Source organism: Micromys minutus (genome assembly GCF_963924665.1).
Source record: "Micromys minutus genome assembly, chromosome: 13".
Classification (NCBI taxonomy): domain Eukaryota; kingdom Metazoa; phylum Chordata; class Mammalia; order Rodentia; family Muridae; genus Micromys; species Micromys minutus.
Window position 1 is genome coordinate 33,974,182 of NC_137982.1, and position 7,584 is coordinate 33,981,765.

Here is a 7,584-nt window from a genome sequence, read left to right on the forward strand (position 1 = left end):
AGCCAAACTCCCAAGGGTATAATCTCCTAAAACACAGCAGCAGAACAAGAGTTCAAAGTGAACCTATGGGAGCATGTTTTGTTTTGTTTTTCAGGCAGGGTTTCCCTGTGTAGCCCTGGCTGTCCTAGAATTACTGTACACGAGGCTTGAACTCACCAAGATCTGCCTACCTCTGCCTCCCAAGTGCTGGCATTAAAGGCATGGGCCACCACTGGCACCACATGGCAGACATTTTTTTATATCAAGTACAACAGGAACACCTTGTTTTTTGTTTCTTAGGGGTTTGCTGTTCTTTTATCCATGTGTTTCGTTCATGTGTATGACTGTTGTGCCTACACGTATGTCTGTGTACCACAGGTGTGCCTGCTGTCAGAGGCAAGAAGCAGGTGTTATATCCCCTGGGGCTAAGGTTAAGCCGGCTGGAGCCACCCTCATGCTGGTGCTTGGGATTGATCCTGGGTCCTCTGGAAGAACAGCCCATTGCGGTTCTTTTGCGATCCTGGGGATGGGATCTATGGCGTTTACAGCCTCATATGCATAATATGGCTGTGCTCCTCCACTAAAGAACCCAGCCCCAGCTCATTATTTCAAGTACTGATAAACAAAGTAAGAGCTAGGCTCCTTGCCTCTCGACTTTAATCTCAGCTCAAGAGTCAGAGGCAGGTGGAGCTCTGGAATTTGAGTCTAGCCTGTTTAACTGAGTCCAGGACAGCCAGGGCTCTGTTAAACATTGTCGTGGTGGGAGGCATGGGAGCATGCAGGGAAGTACTGGAGAAGTATCCGAGAGCTACGTCCTGTTCCTTAGAAAGAGACTCTAGGCTTGGCATGGGCTTTTGAAAGCCCACACCCCCCACCAAATGACACACTTTTTCCAGTAAGATCATACCTAATCTTTCTAATCCTTTCAAACAGTGTCACTCCCTGCTGACTGTATTCAAAGAGAGGAGCCTATGGAGCCCATAATCACACAGTGAGGCCCCTGTGTCTTCCCAACTCCGTTTAGTGATGTCACTTTGGTAGGTTGAAGTGGGCCATGATGGGAATGTTCATACCATGGACGTGTTCTTATGGCTTTCGTTATAAGTTCTGTCAGTCATCTAGAACAGTGTTTCTCAGCCTGTAGGCCTCAACCCCTTTGGTTTGGGGGGAACTGAACAACCCTTTCCCAAGGCTTGAATATCAGCTATTGATATTACAATTTATAACAGTGGGCAAATTATACATATGGATTACAATAAAAATAACTTTATGGTTGGGGGTCACCACAACACGAGGAACTGTATTAAAGAGCTGTAACATTAGGAAGAATCACTGGTCTAGATTTAAGCAAGGAATGAGAACTAGGTATGGTAGTATGCAACTTTAATTCCAGCACTCAGAAAGCAGAGGCAGGTGGTCATCTAAGGAAGGGTTCTAGGCCAGCCAAGACTACGTAATAAAATCCTGACTCAAAACGATTGTGTGTGTGTGTGTGTGTGTGTGTGTGTGTGTGAAAATATACATATATGCGATACTATATATATAAAATATATGTAATATGATATATTCATAGTATTATAACATTATATGTATCATTACAAATATTTATATTACAAATAGTGATATATATCTATATATAATTATATATGTTATATATTATGTTATATATAGTGATATATATACAGTGAATGAAATTTGAAGTGTTGCACTTAAGTAACCAAAAAATGAAAGCATAATCTAATATCTGAAAGTTATGAACAATTCAGCAAATTGTTGACATTGATAAAGAGTCTCAACACATCTTTTTATTGATGTAGTTTTCATTTTCTTTTGTTTGTTGTCCTTAAATCCTTTATCCTCCTGTCTTGACTTATTACAGGAATGCACTACCACACTGGGACCCCAACACACATATTTACTGTTTCACTCTCATCTTATGCATTTAATTAAACAAAAATAATAATGCGTTCTCATGTCAGAAGTACATCCACTCAGAACCTACAATAATAGCCGGTTACTGTCAGGAACACTGAACAGGAGTGTGGTGAACAGTGCTACAACCCTTGTGTAGAACACAGGGCCCCAATAACAGAAAAACCAGAACCAAAATCCAGAAACCAAACAATAAAGAGATTTTGTTGAAAATTAACTAAATCGAACTGGAGAGATGACTCAGAGGTTAAGAGCACTGACTGCTCTTCCAGAGGTCCTGAGTTCAATTCCCAGCAACCACATGGGGGCTCACAACCATCTCTGTAATGGGATCTAATGATCTCCTTGGGTGTGTCTGAAGACAGATATAGTGTGCTCACATACATAAAATAAAACAATCTTTATAAAAAAGAAAAAGAAAATTAACTAAAGCAGGTGTGTTCAGTGGTGGCACATGCCTTTAATTCCAGTACTCCGGAAGTAGAAGCAGGCTGATCTCTGAGTTCAAGGCCAACCTGGACTACAGAATTCCAGGGCAGCCAGGGAAACACAGAGAAACCCTGTCTGGATAAATCAAAAAAGGAAAAAAAAAAAAAAAGAACTATAGCATTCTGTGACAGCTAACAGCTATGTGAATTTCATGATACCTACTGCATATTTTATTATTTGTAGAGTGTATTACAGTTCTTTTGTGTCTGGAAATTTTACTGCTTATATTTGTGTGTATTATGTTTTTAAGGTCATAAATTACCAGTATGTATCTGTGGGGAGAAAGGACAAACAGTAGCTCTTGAGGAATACATAGTCCATCTCACTAGCATTCACACACATGTGGTAAGTGTGACTTGTGACTGCTACTTGAACAGAGATAGTAAGAGGAAATGGATCCCAGTAGAAGAACCTTTTTTTTTCTGGTAGAGATGAGGTAAGAAAAATGGCTAGGGTTTGTTACACAACCCATCTCATTGCTACGGAACATTCTTTGGTTCCTAATTTGTGTGCGCTCTCGACACACACACACACACACACACACACACACACACACATACGGGGAGGGGCAGAAACACTGACAAAACAAGACTGGAAGTTAGACAACATACAAGTTCCTTAAAACATCCAAACAAGGACAAAGGGAGCTTGGGACCAGATGGCAGTTTGCTACGATCTTGAAGTTCATGCCTCGAAAATTCCTATGTTGAAATTCTAACTCCCAAAATAATGGTATTAGGAAATAAGGCCTTTGGAAGGCTTGGGAGCCTCTGTGATTAAGTCAGGAGGGCAAAGTGTTCATTAATAGTAGTTTAGCGTCTTTATAAAATCAACCCAAGGGAGCGCATCTGCCCTTCTACCGAGTGACCAAAGAATGAGAAGGCATCTTTCTGAACCAGAGGACAGGCCCTCACAAGACAACAAATATGTCTGGACGCCTTTGACCCTGTACTTCCCACAGTTCAGAACTGTGAAAAGGACCTGTGTAGTGTGTATGAGCCACTTGTGTAGTGTTTGTTGCAATAGATCAGTGACTAAGATGTTGGTGAGGGAGGTACCTGCAAGTGGTCAGATTCTGAAATGTTCTTGAAAGTAGAGTTAAGAGGTCTGTTGGTGGATTGCCTACGTGATATCAAAGACAGAGAAGAGGGAATGGTGGGGTCGATATACTTTTGTCTCCAGGAAACTGAGGACTGACGATTTATATACATAGGCAGACTGCAAAAACAGACAGGCTAGGTAGTGAAATCAGGGTCTGGTGTAGACCTGTGGATTGCAAAGATATGAGTAAGCAACCATGTGAGGATGTTACACATAGATAAATATATCTAATATATACAAATTGGAGTTCAGGAAAAAGATTCAGGCTGGAGGAGAAATTTGGGAGTTCTTTGCTTTTAGTATTTAAAGACAAAAAGTAGTTGCAATCACCAAAAAATACCGGATGGACAGAACTCTTTGGTGTTTCAATATTTAGAAGTTTTAGAGACCTGAAAAAAAAAAAAAAAAAAAAAAAAAAAAAAAAAAAAAAAAAAACTGAGAAAAAGTGGCCAGTAAGGCCAATGCAAAGTCGAGAAGAATATTCTATCTAGAAATTAACTGGAAAATACAGAGGCTGCAGATGTAGCTCAGTTATTGCTTGTCTGGCATGCAAAGCACCCACCTTTGACCCCAGCAGCACATAAAGCAAAGGTGCTAGCACACATCTTAAGTTGGGAGGTGCAAACAAGAGGACTGAAGTTATCAGCTGTGGAGAGAGGAAGCCCTGAGTGAGTGAGAGGGCGTGTGTTGTTACCACAGGAATGGTTAGGTCAAAGACTAACCTCAAACCCAGGGGAAAGTGGCAAAGCCCCCACATGCAGCGGTGCGACTCAGAGGCATAGCAAAACCTTACTCTGGTCCTCTGTGTGGATGCTGACAGTGTGTGTGGAAAACATCCACCATAGTTTAAGCCCCTTGGATAGTTCTGGCCTGAAGACCGCTCCCCTCCAGAGGCTGTTCCTGCAGAGTAGCAAAGCCTGTCTCCGTGTTCAGCTGTGTACAGTAACTCTGCCTTGTTGGTTTTCTGTATGGAATAACTCCTCCTCCTTGTTCAGCTCTAAGCAATAACCCTGCCTGCTGTTCAACTCTATGGTAATCACGCTGAGCTTCCCGGGTGCTGTAGCTTCCCTAGCCGAATTCTACCCAACTTTTTACATCCATGTCTCTATGTATTTATTTGTCTTTTCTTTACTTACTTGCTGCCCCAATCAGGTGTAATCCCTGGAGCCCTGAAGGGACTTGCAGAAGCTCATCCTTGCCTACAGGGAGAGCCTAGTGAGGAGTGAGAGGAGAGAGATGAAGAGGCCAAGACCATCAAGAATATTTACTTTGTATTACTGTAACCGACAACATGGGTAAAATGACTAAAATTGACAGCTGGATTCGGCAACCTAGTTGGCACAGCAGTTTAATAAACTTATCAAAAAAACACAAGAAAACAAAACAAAACCAGCACAGCATATCAGTACGTGCTTAGTAGCTACTGGGGAGGCAACTTTGAGACAAGGAATTCAAGACTAGTCTGGTTACTGTAGTGAGGCCCTGTCTCAAAAAGACAAAGGGGGAAAGTCTTTCAGTTATGAAGTTTGTCTCTTTGTTGTTGTCTGTGCTGTTTTAAGATAGAGCTTCTCTGTGTGGTCCTGGCTGTCCTGGAACTCTCTCTGTAAAACAGACTGGCCTCAAACCCAGTGATCCACCTGCCTCTGCCTCCCAAGTGCTGGGCTCAAAGACGTGTACCACCACTGCCTGGCTGTGAACTGTGTGTTAATAAAGCATTTTTCTACATGGATTTAAAAGTATTTTTTCCTGAGCTTTGGAAAATGTTAATATTCTTTTCATTCATAAAATCTGAGCAAAAAGAAAACAAATAAAACCTCCTGTATTTTGTTCATGTGTTGAGTTAGGCTCTTAATATCTAAACTAGGTTAGCCCTGCAATCAGGGTCCTCCGACCAGAGCCTCCTAAATGGCGGGATCTCAGGTACATTACCTCAGCTTGCCCAACATTTTCTTAAAATATTTTATATGCTTAAATTGTTTTAAATTAAAAATAGGTTACAAGTAATGTTATGGTTTTCTGAAAACAGTGTAGGACAACTCAACCAACTAGTTAATATATCACTTCAAATCCTCAACCAACTAGTTAATATATCACTTCAAATCCTTATCGTTTCTGGCAATGAAAACACTTCCATTTACAGTAATCCGTTTGAAATGCACGGTGCATTATTGTTTAATATATGTGGCACTGTTCAACACCTCAAAGGAAAAACCCCCTACACATTTCTCCTGTCTAATTGAGGTGCCATATCTTGGACCTGTTTCCCCTCCTTCCCCCTCCTTCCCCCTCCTTCCCCTCCTTCCCCCTCAGCCGCTGATCACCAGCATTCTAGTCTCACTTTCGTTCACTTGTTTTAGATTCTGCGTGTGTGATGATAATGTCCCATTATTCCTTTGTGCCTGGCTAACTTCATTTAGCATAAAGTTCTCCAATTCATCTATATTGTCTCAACACAGTTTCTTTTTTATGGTGGAATATATTACTGTATTATACATGCCACATCTTTTTATTCATTAACATGCTAGTGGATACTTAACTTGATTCCACAATTGGACTATTATTAGCAGTGCTGAATTGAACATGAATGTGCAACGGATTTGATATTCTGGTTTCTGATTTCAAATCTCTTAGGGGGGTATATAAAATGGGACTAGCTGGATTTTCTTCCAGAAACCTCCAGTATCCTAAAATGACTATACAAATGTATATTCCTACCAGCAGTGCTAAGCACTTTGGTGAGATTAGGGAAAACACGTCAGTACAGAGATGCTAAGTAGGCTTTCTTGGCCTCACATGCCCATGTGGCCATACGGAAGGAAAGGGAATCATTCAGAGGAAAAATGAAAATCCCCAGTAACAACTTGGCAGAGTCCCTCCTTCCTACAGGCAGTTCAAGAGACATTAGACTCCACTGTTACCCAATGAAAAGGTCACAAAAAGAGAAACTAATATAATTAAGGGAAATGACTCTGTAGGCATGGCAGCAAGGAAGACTGCGAACTACCTCATGGGTGGAGTACTGACGACCGGTTTACCGTCCCAGGAGAATAAAACGAACCACAGACCAGTTTTTTCGAAGTTTGGCTCTCATAAGAAGTCATTAAAACAAGCCAGAAGGATGATAGACCCTAGATGAGAAAGCGCTGCTCCCCACAGCAGCCAGTGGGAGAAAACCACGCCCACAACCCCACCCCCACCCCGAGCCCCAACAGGGCAGTGATTCTAACCAATCTGTTACCAGAATTATCTTGGGGGAAGGACCAACACTGGATTTTAGCTCTGTCCAAATAAGGCATAGCTATTTAGGAAAGAAGAGGTAAACGGGCTCATTCAGACCTTCACCTGGGGGACTCAGTTCTGTTAAGGTAACTTCGAGGGTCCAGTGCTACCTACAGAGTGATAACAATCTTCCTTTCCATCTAAAACAACTCGAGGTCTCTGCAACTGCTATCACTTACCTCCTTAATGCAGTATGAAAAACCAACCACATAGGAAGGTTGAGAAGGTTAATCTTACCCTTAAAAAGGCCTTGTCAGTAAACTTCTAGTCTTTTGCTACCCACAATCCTCCCCAGAATAAGAATAGCTCCTAAAGACACCTTACAATTTAGCTTTTTAGATATGCTATGTAGGGGCCCTTCCTGACTAAATGTTTACTTGTTGACTCAGAGAATCAAAAATTGTCAGTTATGGAGACGATCTAGGATAATACAATATGGGAAGAAGTCACAGTTGGGCGTATTGGGACACACCTGCAATCCCATCACTTCCTGAAACAGGAAGACTGTACGTCCAGGGTTACCTAGAAGACCTTGTCTCATTAGGAAGAAAAAATAGGAAGGAAGGCGAGAGGAAGGGAGAAGGGAGAAGGGAATGGGGAAAGGAAGAAAGAAGGGGAGGGGAAAGGAAGAGAAGAGGGAAGAATAGGTGGGAAGGGGGGAGGGAGAGAGAAAGAAGTCTTAATAGCTACTGAGACTCCACATCCACAATGAACTTATAATTTAGATGATCCCAGAAAAACGAGTTACACACTCTAGTAACCCTAACGTGAAGAACCATACGCTCTATGCTGTCAGGCTAAGTG